We start from the raw sequence: 13426 nt of genomic DNA, 5'->3' as shown, positions 1-13426 counted from the left end.
CAGAAAGGGCGAACGTGCCCATAGACCTTATATGTAAGGCTGCCACCTGGTCTTCGCCTAGTACCTTCTATAGGCACTATAGATTAGACCTATCTGCTGCTTCTGATCTAACCTTTGGGGTTTCGGTTCTTGACTCAGTTAACCCACCCAATCTATAGTCTCTGTAAATCTCTCTAGTGGGTGCTGTCGTGGCGAATAGAAAATACCGGATTACTCACCGGTAATGCTCTTTTATAGAGCCCACGACAGCACCCATTCACATCCCTCCCTTTTTTATATAGTAGCACGTGGTGCCTTGGTGGTGAGGTGTAAATATTAGAAAGTTATAGTATAAGGTTGTAAATATGTATATATACCTGAGCCTATTAACTAAAACCTGGCGGCGGTTCCTCCTATTCTCTGTAAAACAACTGAGGAGCGAGGGGGGGCCGCCCCTTTTATCTCTCTGTAGGTTTCCTGTTCCTAGGGGCGGATCCCCTCTAGTGGGTGCTGTCGTGGGCTCTATAAAAGAGCATTACCGGTGAGTAATCTGGTATTTTACAATTTTCAAACTTTGAATTTTTATGGCCTTATATGTGCCCTTTTTGGCACAATTTTTTTTTAATAAATAACATTTCCCACATGTCTACTTTACAGCAGCACAATTTTAGAAACCATTTTTTTTTTGTTAGGAAGTTATAAGGGTTAAAAGTTGACCAGCGATTTCTCATTTTTACAACACCATTTTTTTTTTTTTTAGGGACCACATCACATTTGAAGTCACGTTGAGGGGTCTATATGATAGAAAATGCCCAAAAATGACAGTATTCTAAAAACTGCACCCCTCAAGGTGCTCAAAATCACATTCAAGAAGTTTATTAACCCTTTACGTGCTTCACAGGAACTGAAGCAATGTGGAAGGAAGAAATGAACATTTAACTTTTTTCACATTTTATTTCAGAACCAGTTTTTATTTTATTTTCACAAATGTAAAAAGAGAAAATGAATCACAAAATTTGTTGTGCAATTTGTCTAGAGCACACCGATACCCCATATGTGGGGGTAAACCACTGTTTGGGCGCACGGCAGAGCTCGGAAGGGAAGGAACACAGTTTGACTTTTTCAATGCAGAATTGGCTGGAATTGAGATTGGATGCCTGATGTGCCTAAACAGTGGAAACTCCATACAAGTAACACCATTATGGAAACTAGACCCCCCCCCCCAAGAAACTTATCTAGATGTATGGTGAGCACTTTGAACCCCCCAAGTGCTTCACAGAAGTTTATAACGTAGAGCCGTGAAAATAAAAAAATCATATTTTTTCCACAAAAATATTTTAGCCCCCAATTTTTTATTTTTACAAGGATCTCAAGAGAAATTACACCCCCAAAGTTGTTCAATTTGTCCTGAATACGCCGGTACCCCATATGTGGGGGTAAACCACTGTTTGGGTGCATGGCAGAGCTCGGAAGGGAAGGAGCGCCGTTTGACTTTTTCAATGTAGAATTGGCTGGAATTGAGATCAGACGCCGTGTCATGTTTGGAGAGCCCCTGATGTGCCTAAACATTGAAACCCCCCACAAGTGACCCCATTTTGGAAACAACCACCCAAGGAACTTATCTAGATGTGTGGTGAGCACTTTGAACCCCAAAGTGCTTCACAGAAGTTTATAATGTAATGCCGTAAAAATAAAATTATTTTTTTTCCTCACAAAACTTCTTTTAGCCCACAATTTTTTATTTTTTCAAGACTAACAGGAGAAATTGGACCCAAATATTTGTTGTGCAATTTGTCCTGAGTACGCTGATACCTCATGTGGGGGAAACTACTGTTTGGACGCATGGCAGAGCTCAGAAGGGAAGGACCACCGTTTTAGAATGCAGACTTTGATGGAATGGTCTGCGGGTGTCATGTTGTGTTTGCAGAGCCACTGATGTGCCTAAATAGTAGATACCCCCCACAAGTTACCCCATTTTGGAAACTAGTTCCCCCAAGGAACTTATCTAGATGTGTTGTAAGAACTTTGAGCACCCAAGTGTTTCATTAAAGTTTATAACGCAGAACCGTGAAAAGAAAACATTTTTTTCCACACCAAAAGATTGTTAGCCCCCAGTTTTTTATTTTCACAAGGTTCACAGGAGAAATTGTACCACCAAAGTTGTTGTCCAAGTTGTCCTGAGTACGCTGATACCCCATATGTGGGGATAAACTACTGTTTGGGCGCACGGCAGAGCTCGGAAGGGAAGGAGCACTTTTTTATTACGATCTTTGGGAGGCAGAATGAACAAAAACAAGCAATTCATGAATATCTTTTGAGGGGGCGTTTGTACCGTTCTGCGTGGTAAAATTGATAAAGCAGTTTTATTCTTCAGGTCAGTACGAATACAGCGATACCACATTTATATCTTTTTTATGTTTTGGCGCTTTTATACAATGTGGTGAAATATGTGTATATATATCTATATGTGTGTAGTGATATATGTCTAGGGTTATATGTGTGTCTAGTGATAATGTAACATTTGTCCTGAAGGCAAGTCGCACCTAGGTGTTAATAGGTCCTTCCTTGGGATTAGTAGACATTACGTCTCCCTATCTCACCAGGAGGTCTAGCTAGAGCCAAGAAGAAAAGTAACATTTGGCACCTCTTAGGTCTTGGAGGAGAGATGCTAAATGCGGCCTGAGGTGATCTGTTCCTGAGAACCTTTTCACAAGTGTCTCAGAAGAGAAAATAATATATTCATTAGTAGAGCGGCCGTGGCCAATCAAACAGCCCACAATTATAATATTAACCTGAGGGGCCGGTCTAGAAACCTGACCTCAGACCAAAGTTACAAATTTAGGCTGCAGACAGAGAATTGTGTTCACATGTGAGGGCAGCCTGAGAAGCTGATGTGTTCCACCAACTCCATTCACCCCCCCCCTCAGGGAGCAGAAAGCAAACTACCAGTTAGATGATTTCTGTAAGTTTCTCCTGTTTATTTTGATACTGTTTTGCATAAGTTGTATGTCTTTTTATTATCACATTTTTATACCTTTTTCTTATTGTAAGCATTGAACCTTTTGTTATTAAAGTATAAAACTTTAACAAGTTGAACCTTGAATGTTCTAAAGAATCCATAGCCTAAGGTGTGTGAGCCTTATGAGTGATAGACATCTTTTTATTAATATTATTATTTTCCGGGACTCATCGCCCGTGTGTCCAGTGAGTGGTGGCAGAGTGTATGAGCAGGTGTGTGGCATGGGTCGGTGTGTGATTTATGCTCCCATTATAGCATAGGACAGAGGTTGAATGCTGGACTGAGAGTGGGGAGATATATTAACCCTTGCAGGCACCACCCCAAGTCACATGTGTGAGCGGGCACGTGACGAAAAGTGACACCACAGAGTAGGGATCCGTGACAATTGGTGGCGAGCGGTGGGATAGAATTATTTCTATTAGAGCATTAGTGCATGGTTTAAGCAATTATTCCCTGTGCTAAAGAATTGGTATCCTTGCGAGGAGTGCACCAGTTCTACAAGGTTCAACTCAGTGCTTACTTAGACATACTTGTGAACAGTTTCCTTTCCCTGTTTTTCTTTTCTATCTTTTATTTGGCAAAGGCTGTTCATCGATATGGCAGCCCAGTACAAGAAGCTGAGCAAAGAGGCTCTGACCGACCTCTGTGAGCAGAGAGGAATAGAGACAGCCGACAGATCCAGGGAGCTGCTGATACGCGCCTTGGTTGAGCAGGACATAGAGCAAAGTGCTGGAACATCTGGGCAAGGAGAGAGCCCACCTCAGAGAGACCCAGCAATGCCAGCTCTCGCACCGGAGATACCTGATGGAAATGTCAGCAATGCCAGTGCTGAGGAGCCTATGGACTGTACTTTACAAATGGACTTACAACGGCTGGGAACAAGTGATCCCAATCTGTTCATGCAGCTGATTCTACAGTACCGACAGGCTGCTGCTGCTGCAGAACGCCGGGACCGACAGGCTGAGAGAGAGGCTGCAGAACGCCAGGCTGCTGCAGAATGCCGGGACCAGGCTGAGAGAGAGGCTGCAGAACGCCGGGAGGAGAGAGCTTTCCAGCTTCAGATGGCTCAAATAGAGCGGGGTATCAGTCCTCAGATAACCCCCTCCTAGGACATAAATCCAAGGAAACCATGTCTGGAAAACTTCCCTGTGATGGAGAAGGACACGGACTTAAATCATTTAAATCAGCAGGCAGAACCATCTACCCTGTGAGCAGTGGGCTCAGTATCTAACTCCAGGGTTGAGAGGCAAAGCCCTGGAAGTTTTTGCAGGCCTCCCACCAGAGCTAGATGGGAACTATGAGGCCATAAAAGAGGCCCTGATCAGGAAATACAACCTAACACCAGAAGTGTATCGGAGAAAGTTCCGGAACCTACAACGTGGATCCACTGACAGCTATGCAGATGTTGTGAGCACCTTGAGGACCACGTTCCACCAATGGATTAGGGGACTTTCTGTTAACAGTTTTGAGGACTTAACGGATCTTATGGTCAAGGATCAGTTTCTTCACATGTGCCCCATGGATATACAACAATTTGTGTGTGATCGGCAGCCACAAACTGCGGATCAGGCTGCAAGGATTGCGGACTGCTATGTGGCTAACAGGATGCCTGAGGTGCGGAAGTCATCGGGATTCAGCTGGAGGGGAGGTAAGCCAAACGGGGACCCTTCTCCCTCTGCCGGCCGATCACCAGTGCTGTCCAAGCCCACCTGCTATGGGGCCCCGGGGAATAGACATTCTCTAGGTGATGCACGCCGGTGCTTCTCCTGCAACAAAGTGGGACATGTTAGCGCTGTCTGCCCTGATAGGGAGAAACGCCCAACTACCACCACAAAGCAGTCTGTGCCTCCACCGTCTGTCCTCTTTGTAGCCGGCTCTGATGCGAGGGCGAATGAGAACTGTCAATCTGTCACTGTTGGCAATAAAGTCACCATTGGTCTCAGAGACACTGGGGCAGAGGTGACCCTGGTGCGTCCAGCCATGATAACCCCTGCCGATATCATACCAGGAAAGACTATGTCTATAACCGGGATTGGAGGGGTCAGCCCTGCCGTGCCCATGACCCCTGTGTATCTGGACTGGGGAGCAGGGAAGGGACTGAGGGAAGTGGGAGTATCAGAGGCTATCCCCACCAATGTGTTACTAGGCACGGACCTGGGGAGGATGGTGTCCCACTATGTTCCTCCCTTGCAAGTAAATGATGCAGAGAAGGGGGAAGAAAGTGACCCACCTGAGATCCCGTGCGAGGAGGGAAAATGTCCCAATGCACAGCACTGTAATTATGTGGCAGCTGTGACCCGGAGTCAGGCTGCGGCTCAGACTCAGGCCCAGAGATTAGAGGATGAGTCTCAGACAGAACTGCCAGGACAGGAGGCCCATACTGTGGTCCCGGAGCCTCCATACATGGCAGACCCACCAAGGTCCCTGATACCAGACACTGAAAACTCAGCTTCAGACCAGGGCCTGGCAGTCACACTAGGCCAGGGCCTGCAGGCTGACCGTCAGAGCTTCCAGGAGGCCCTGCGGACAGATGTCAGTCTGGAGGCGCTCAGCGAGTTCACCGAAGTCTTCACAGGGGAGCCTGGGAGGACACACTTAGCAGTTCACCATGTTGACACTGGTACTAATCCCCCAGTACGGCAGTCTGCATACCGTGTGTCAGCAGAGGTGAAGGCACACATGAGGGAACAGGTAGAGGAGATGCTGAAACTCAAGGTGATACAAAAATCCCAGAGTGCCTGGGCCTCGCCTGTGGTTCTTGTCCCAAAAAAGGACCGCACTACCCGGTTCTGTGTAGACTACAGGAAATTAAATGTACTGACTACATGTGAGGTCTACCCCATGCCGAGGATAGATGAGCTGTTAGAGCAGCTAGCTAAAGCATCGTACCTCACCATCATGGACCTGAGTAGGGAATACTGGCAGATACCCCTGAAAAGAGAAGCTCAGGAGAGGTCTGCCTTTATAACGCCATTCGGGCTGTTTGAGTTTCTGGTGATGCCCTTTGGTATGAAGAATGCCTCTGCGACCTTCCAGAGGTTGGTCAATCACTTATTGGAAGGGTGTGATGGTTTTGCCGTCGCTTATCTCGATGATATAGCCATCTTTAGTGATTCTTGGGAGGAACACCTCATACATCTTTCGCAGGTGTTGCAAAAGCTTAAAACTGCAGGTCTTACTGTTAAGCCAGGGAAGTGTCAGGTAGCCATGCGGGAGGTACAATACCTGGGACACCGGGTGGGGGGAGGACTGCTAAAACCTGAGCCAGGGAAGGTAGACGCCATTACAGCCTGGGCCACCCCACGAACCAAGAAGCAAGTACTGTCCTTCCTGGGTACGGCTGGCTACTATAGGAGGTTTGTACCAAACTACAGTGCTCTGGCCAAACCGTTAACTGATCTGACCAGGAAGAGACTTCCTAAAATTGTCTCCTGGAATCCTCAGTGTGAGGAATCATTTTCTGCCCTAAAGTCGGCATTAGTTAGTTCACCCGTCCTGCAGGCCCCAGATTTCACTCGCCGGTTTGTAGTGCAGACAGATGCCAGCACCTATGGGCTAGGTGCAGTTCTCAGCCAGGTGAACCAACAAGGTGAGGAGCACCCAATTCTGTACCTAAGCAGGAAACTCCTGCCCAGAGAAGAGGCTTATGCCACCATTAAAAAAGAATGTTTGGCAATTGTGTGGGCTCTGCAGAAGCTGCAACCATACCTCTATGGGCGCAACTTCACCGTGATCACAGATCATAACCCATGGAGTTGGCTCAACAGAGTAGTTGGGGACAATGGGAAATTGCTTAGATGGAGTCTGATACTTCAGCAATATGATTTCACAATTCAGCACAAGAAGGGCGTTGATCATGGCAATGCTGATGGCCTTTCTCGCCAAGATGGGGCAGAACCAGATACGTGCTCGGGAGCTGACCAGTAAGTCAACCCCCATGCACGTTCATAAGGAGGGAGGTGCAGTGAAATATGTGTGTGTGTGTATATATATATATATATATATATAATGTGTGTAGTGACATATGTCTAGGGTTATATGTGTGTCTAATGATAATGTAACATCTGTCCTGAAGGAAAGTCGCACCTAGGTGTTAACAGGTACTTCCTTGGGCTTAGTAGACATTGTGTCTCCATATCTCACCAGGAGGTCTAGCTAGAGCCAAGAAGAAAAGTAACATTTGGCACCTCTTAGGTCTTGGAGGGGAGATGCTAAATGCGGTCTGAGGTGATCTATTCCTGAGAACCTTTTCACAAGTGTCTCAAAAGAGAAAATAATATATTCATTAGTATAGCGGCCGTGGCCAATCAAACAATTATGATATTAACCTAAGGGCCCGGTCTAGAAACCTGACCTCAGACCAAAGTTATAAATTTAGGCTGCAGACAGAGAATTGTGTTCACATGTGAGGGCAGCCTTAGAAGCTGATGTGTTCCACCAACTCCATTCACCACCCCCCCCCCCCCTCAGGGAGCAGAAAGCAAACTACCAGTTAGATTTCTGTAAGTTTCTCCTGTTTATTTTGATACTGTTTTGCATAAGTTGTATGTCTTTTTATTATTATATTTGTATACCTTTTTCTTATTGTAAGCATTGAACCTTTTGTTATTAAAGTATAAAACTTTAACAAGTTGAACCTTGAATGTTCTAAAAGAATCCATAGCCTAAGGTGTGTGAGCCTTATGAGTGATAGACATATTTTTATTATTAATATTATTATTTCTGGGACTCATCGCCCGTGTGTTCAATGAGTGGTGGCAGCGTGCATGAGCGGGTGTGTGGCCTGGGTCGGTGTGTGATTTATGCTCCCATTACAGCATAGGACAGAGGTTGAATGCTGGACTGAGAGTGGGGAGATAGATTAACCCTTGCAGGCACCACCCCAAGTCACGTGTGAGAGCGGGCACGTGACGAATAAGTGACACCACGGAGTAGGGATCCGTGACATACAATAACAACTATTTTAAATAAATAATAATTGTTTTGCATCGCTTTATTCTGAGGACTGTACCTTTTTTATTTTTTTGCTGATGATGCTGTATGGTGGGTCGTTTTTTTGCAGGGCAAGATGACATTTTCAGCGGTACCATGGTTATTTATATCCGTCTTTTTGATCCACTTTTTGTTCGGCAGTATGATGATAAAGCATTCTTTTTGTGCCTTGTTTTTTTATTTTTTATGGGGTTCACTAAAGGGGTTAACTAGTGGGACAGTTTTATAGGTCGGGTCGTTACGTTGTTTTTTTTTTATTTACATAAAGAAATGTATTTAATGGAAAAATATATATATTTTTTATTGAGGATTTTTAAAAAAATATTTTTATACAGTATCATTTTTTTTTTTAACTTTTTTACATTGTCCCATGATGGGACATCACTGTATAAACTCAGATCACTAATCTGACATTTTGCAGAGCACAGTGTCAGATCAGTGATCTGACAGGCAGTGAAGGAGGCTTCTCAGGTCCTGCTCTCAGCAGGCACTGACAAGCCACCTCCCTGCAGGCCCCGGAAGGACCCCGCGGCCATCTTGGATCCGGGGTCTGCAGGCAGGGAGAACCTCAGAACAACATGATCACATCGCGTTGTTCTGAGGGTCTCAGGGAAGCACACAGGGAGCCCCCTCCCTGCGCGATGCTTCTCTGTGGCACAGGAACGCTGCAATCTTGTTTGATCGCAGTGTTCCGGGGGCTAAAGTGCCAGGAGTGGTCACATGGACGGAATAGTATGTCGGATGGCAGAAAGGGGTTAAACCCAGCATGCTCATCATAGAGTCCTTTTTTATCAGAGGTATAACCAACCTGAGTGACTCCATTTTGAACTGTTTGTAGACCACCTACCGGTTTAGTGGTTTCAGGTGGATCCTTGTTCGGTATTCCCCTCCTGGTTTTTTATGAAAAACAGACTGGAATAATGTCCCTGGAATTGTTGGGAATGTGGCACCTGAATTATGACTCGCAATTCTATAAGTTCTGCTATATCTTTTAGGGGTCTCTGGTGGACCGCTGGAGACTGGGTAGAAGTTAGACAGTATCTCCTGGGAGGTGACCGGATGAACTCTATCCTGTACTCCTGAGCGACTGTCTGCAGAATCCATGGATTTTTGGAATTTTCCTGCCAGCCTCCCAGGAAGCACTGAAGTCTTCCACCGACGCCTCTGGCATCATTGTCTGCTGGTTCATAGTCCTGAAAAGAGCCTCTACCTCTGCCACCCTTGGAGTAGCTCCACCTGCCCAACTTCCCCTTCCTGCTATAGTCCTGCCTGGGATGAGAGCGAGTCAGCATTCTCTCTGGTTTTTCTTCGGTGAAGCCCTTCTTTTTATCAGATGCTTTTTCATGCAACTCATCCAGGACTGGTCTGAACACGTTTAGGCCAGAGAAGGGTATCGAGCATAACTTCTTTTTTTTTTGACTGGGTATCCCCTGTCCATGATCTTAGCCTCAAGGCCTGCCTTGCCGCATTTGAGAACGCATTATTTATTGCTGCAAAGCGTATTGACTGCTGAAATGTCTGCCACGAAATCTGTTACTGAGGTGGCTGCTATGTTTGTTATCATAATAGCTGCAGACAATTCCCAGGCCTTCTTAAGGAGGTCCTCTAATCTTTTGTCCATCAGATCCTTAAGGCCAGAGGAGTCCTCGAAGGGAATAGCTGTCTTCTTAGAAACCCTTGCTACAGGTACAGTGCCATGCGAAAGTATGCGGCTCCCTGGAACTTTTCAACCTTTTCCCACATATCATGCTTCAAACATAAAGATACCAAATGTAAATTTTTGGTGAAGAATCAACAAGTGGAACACAATTGTGAAGTTGAACATAATTTATTGGTTATTTTTAGTTTTTGTGGAAATTTGAAAACCGAAAAGTGGGGCGTGCAATATTATTCAGCCCCTTTACTTTCAGTGCAGCCAACTCACTCCAGAAGTTAATAGTGGATCTCTGAATGATCCAATGTTGTCCTAAATGCCTAATGATGATAAATAGAATCCACCTGTGTGTAATCAAGTCTCCGTATAAATGCACCTGTCTGTGCAGAGGCCCATGATCACTATGCATAACCTGCAGAGATCTACAGCAGAGGTGGGACAGTCTGTCCATAGGACAACAATCAGTCGTACACTGCACAAATCTGGCCTTTATGGAACAGTGGCAAGAAGAAAGCCATTTCTCAAAGATATCCATAAAAAGTGTTGTCTAAAGTTTGCAACAAGCCACCTGGGAGACACCAAACATGTGGAAGAAGGTGCTCTGGTCAGATGAAACCAAAATCAAACTTTTTGGCAACAATGTCAAATGATATCTTTGGCGTAAAGGCAACACAGCTCATCACCCTGAACACACCATCCCCACTGTCAAACATGGTGGTGGCAGCATCATGGTTTGGGCCTGCTTTTCTTCAGTAGGGCCAGGGAAGATGGTTAAAATTGAGGGGAAGATGGATGGAGCCAAAAACGGGACCATTCTTGAAGAAAACCTGTTGGGAGGCTGCAGAAAACCTGAGACTGGGACGGAGATTTGTCTTCCAACAAGACAATGATCTCAAACAGAAAGCAAAATCTACAATGGAATGGTTCACAAATAAACGTATCCAGGTGTTAGAATGGCCAAGTCAGAGTCCAGACCTCAATCCAATCGACAATCTGTGGAAAGAGCTGAAAACTGCTGATCACAAACGATCTCCATCAAACCTCACTGCGCTCGAGCTGTTTGCCAAGGAAGAATGGGCGAGAATTTCAGTCTCTCCATGTACAAAACTGATAGAGACAAACCCCAAGGGACTTGTAATCGCAGCAAAAGGAGGCGCAACAAAGTATTAAGTTACAGGGGCCGAATAATATTGCACGCCCCACTTTTCAGTTTTTGAATTTCCACAAAAATTTTAAATAACCAATAAATTTTGCTCAACTTCACAATTGTGTTCCACTTGTTGTTGATTCTTCACCAAAAATTTACATTTGGTATCTTTATGTTTGAAGCATGATATGTGGGAAAAGGTTGAAAAGTTCCAGGGGGCCGAATACTTTCGCAAGGCACTGTTGCACTGTTCACGGCTTCTCTATTTGTTCTTGCATCCTGCTTCATTTATCTCCAGCTGGGATATTCTTTCTCCATTTCCCTTTGGGCCCCTATATTTTTGTCCTCCTTAGTTTTGCAGGTCACCTCTTCTTCTTTCTCTCCCTCTCGGTTTTTACCTTCCTCTGTCTTTGTTCTCTGTGACATTTTCACTTTAGGCTACTTTCACACTAGCGTCACTTTGTAGAAAAAACGCATCCTGCAAAAGTGCTTGCAGGATGCGTTTTTTCTCCATAGACTTGCAATAGCGACGCATTGCCACACGTCGCAACCGTCGTGACTGTACCAAAAATTGACATACAGTGCCTTGCGAAAGTATTCAGCCCCCTGGACCTTTTCAACCTTTTCCCACATAAATAAATAAATAAATAAAATTGATGGCGCAACAAAGTATTAAGTTACAGGGGCCCAATAATATTGCTCGCCCCACTTTTCAGTTTTTGAATTTCCACACAGGAAAGATATGTATCTTGGTACCGTGTTAGCCAGTAGATAAAAAAATGAGTGCACGTTCTTCAGAATTTGTATTAGTTCATGCCTGATGAAGAGACCTGTGTAGTCTCGAAAGCTTGCAATTTGTTACCATCTTTTCAGTTAGCCATTAAAAGGTATCAACCACTGAGGACTCTCAATTCTAAAGATTTTTGCATTTCCACAAAAATTTAAAATAACCAATAAATTTTGTTCAACTTCACAATTGTGTTCCACTTGTTGTTGATTCTTCACCAAAAATTTACATTTGGTATCTTTGTTTGAAGCATGATACAGTTAGGTCCATATATATTTGGACAGAGACAACATTTTTCTAATTTTGGTTATAGACATTACCACAATTAATTTTAAACAAAACAATTCTGATGCAGTTAAAGTTCAGACTTTCAGCTTTCATTTGAGGGTATCCACATTAAAATTGGATGAAGGGTTTAGGAGTTTCAGCTCCTTAACATGTGCCACCCTGTTTTTAAAGGGACCAAAAGTAATTGGACAGATTCAATAATTTTAAATAAAATGTTCATTTTTAATACTTGGCTGAAAACCCTTTGTTGGCAATGACGGCCTGAAGTCTTGAACTCATGGACATCACCAGACGCTGTGTTTCCTCCTTTTTGGTGCTCGGCCAGGCCTTCACTGCGGTGGTTTTCAGTTGCTGTTTGTTTGTGGCCTTTCTGTCTGAAGTTTAGTCTATAACAAGTGAAATGCTGCTCCATTGGGTTGAGATCAGGTGACTGACTTGGCCATTCAGGAATATTCCACTTCTTTGCTTTAATAGACTCCTGGGTTGCTTTGGCTTCATGTTTTGGGTCATTGTCCATCTGTAGTATGAAACGACGACCAATCAGTTTGGCTGCATTTGGCCGGATCTGAGCACACAGTATGGCGGCTCTGAAGACCTCAGAATTCATTCCTGTGTCACATCATCCATAAACACTAGTGACCCAGGGCCACTGGCAGCCATGCATGCCCAAGCCATCACGCTGCCTCCGCCGTGTTTTACAGATGATGTGGTATGCTTTGGATCATGAGCTGTACCACGCCTTCGCCATACTTTACTCTTTCCATCATTCTGGTAGAGGTTGATCTTGGTTTCATCTGTCCATGAATGTTCTTCCAGAACTGTGCCGGCTTTTTTAGATGTTTTTAGCCTTTTTATTCTTGATGCTTATGAGTGGCTCGCACCGTGCAGTGAACCCTCTGTAGTTACTTTCATGCAGTCTTCTCTCTATGGTAGATTTGGATATTGATACGCCGACCTCCTGGAGAGTGTTGGTCACTTGGTTGGCTGTTGTGAAGGGGTTTCTCTTCACCATGGAGATTATTCTTCTATCATCCACCACTGTTGTCTTCCGTGGGCGCCCAGGTCTTTTTGCATTGATGAGTTCACCAGTGCTTTCTTTCTTTCTCAGGATGGACCAAACTGTAGATTTTGCCACTCCTAATATTGTAGCAATTTCTCGGATGGGTTTTTTCTGTTTTCGCAGCTTAAGGATGGCTTGTTTCACCTGCAGGGAGAGCTCCTTTGACCGCATGTTTACTTCATAGGAAAACCTTCCAAATGCAGCACCACACCTCAAATCAACTCCAGGCCTTTTATCTGCTTAATTGAGAATGACATAACGAAGGGATTGCCCACACCTGTCCATGAAATAGCCTTGGAGTCAATTGTCCAATTACTTTTGGTCCCTTTAAAAACAGGGTGGCACATGTTAAGGAGATGAAACTCCTAAACCCTTCATCCAATTTTAATGTGGATACCCTCAAATGAAAGCTGAAAGTCTGAACTTCAACTGCATCTGAATTGTTTTGTTTAAAATTCATTGTGGTGATGTCTGTAACCAAAATTAGAAAAATGTTGTCT

At 44.5% G+C, this 13426-nt stretch overlaps 1 pseudogene; it reads left to right on the top strand.

The window, feature by feature from the left end:
• The first annotated feature begins 3594 nt into the window (after positions 1-3594).
• LOC143817842 (uncharacterized) lies at positions 3595-9073 on the top strand (annotated as a pseudogene).
• Positions 9074-13426: the final 4353 nt, after the last annotated feature.

This window comes from Ranitomeya variabilis, chromosome 3, assembly GCF_051348905.1.
Source record: "Ranitomeya variabilis isolate aRanVar5 chromosome 3, aRanVar5.hap1, whole genome shotgun sequence".
NCBI lineage: Eukaryota > Metazoa > Chordata > Amphibia > Anura > Dendrobatidae > Ranitomeya > Ranitomeya variabilis.
Note: the sequence above shows the minus strand (reverse complement) of the source record. Positions and strands in the feature narration are given on the sequence as shown.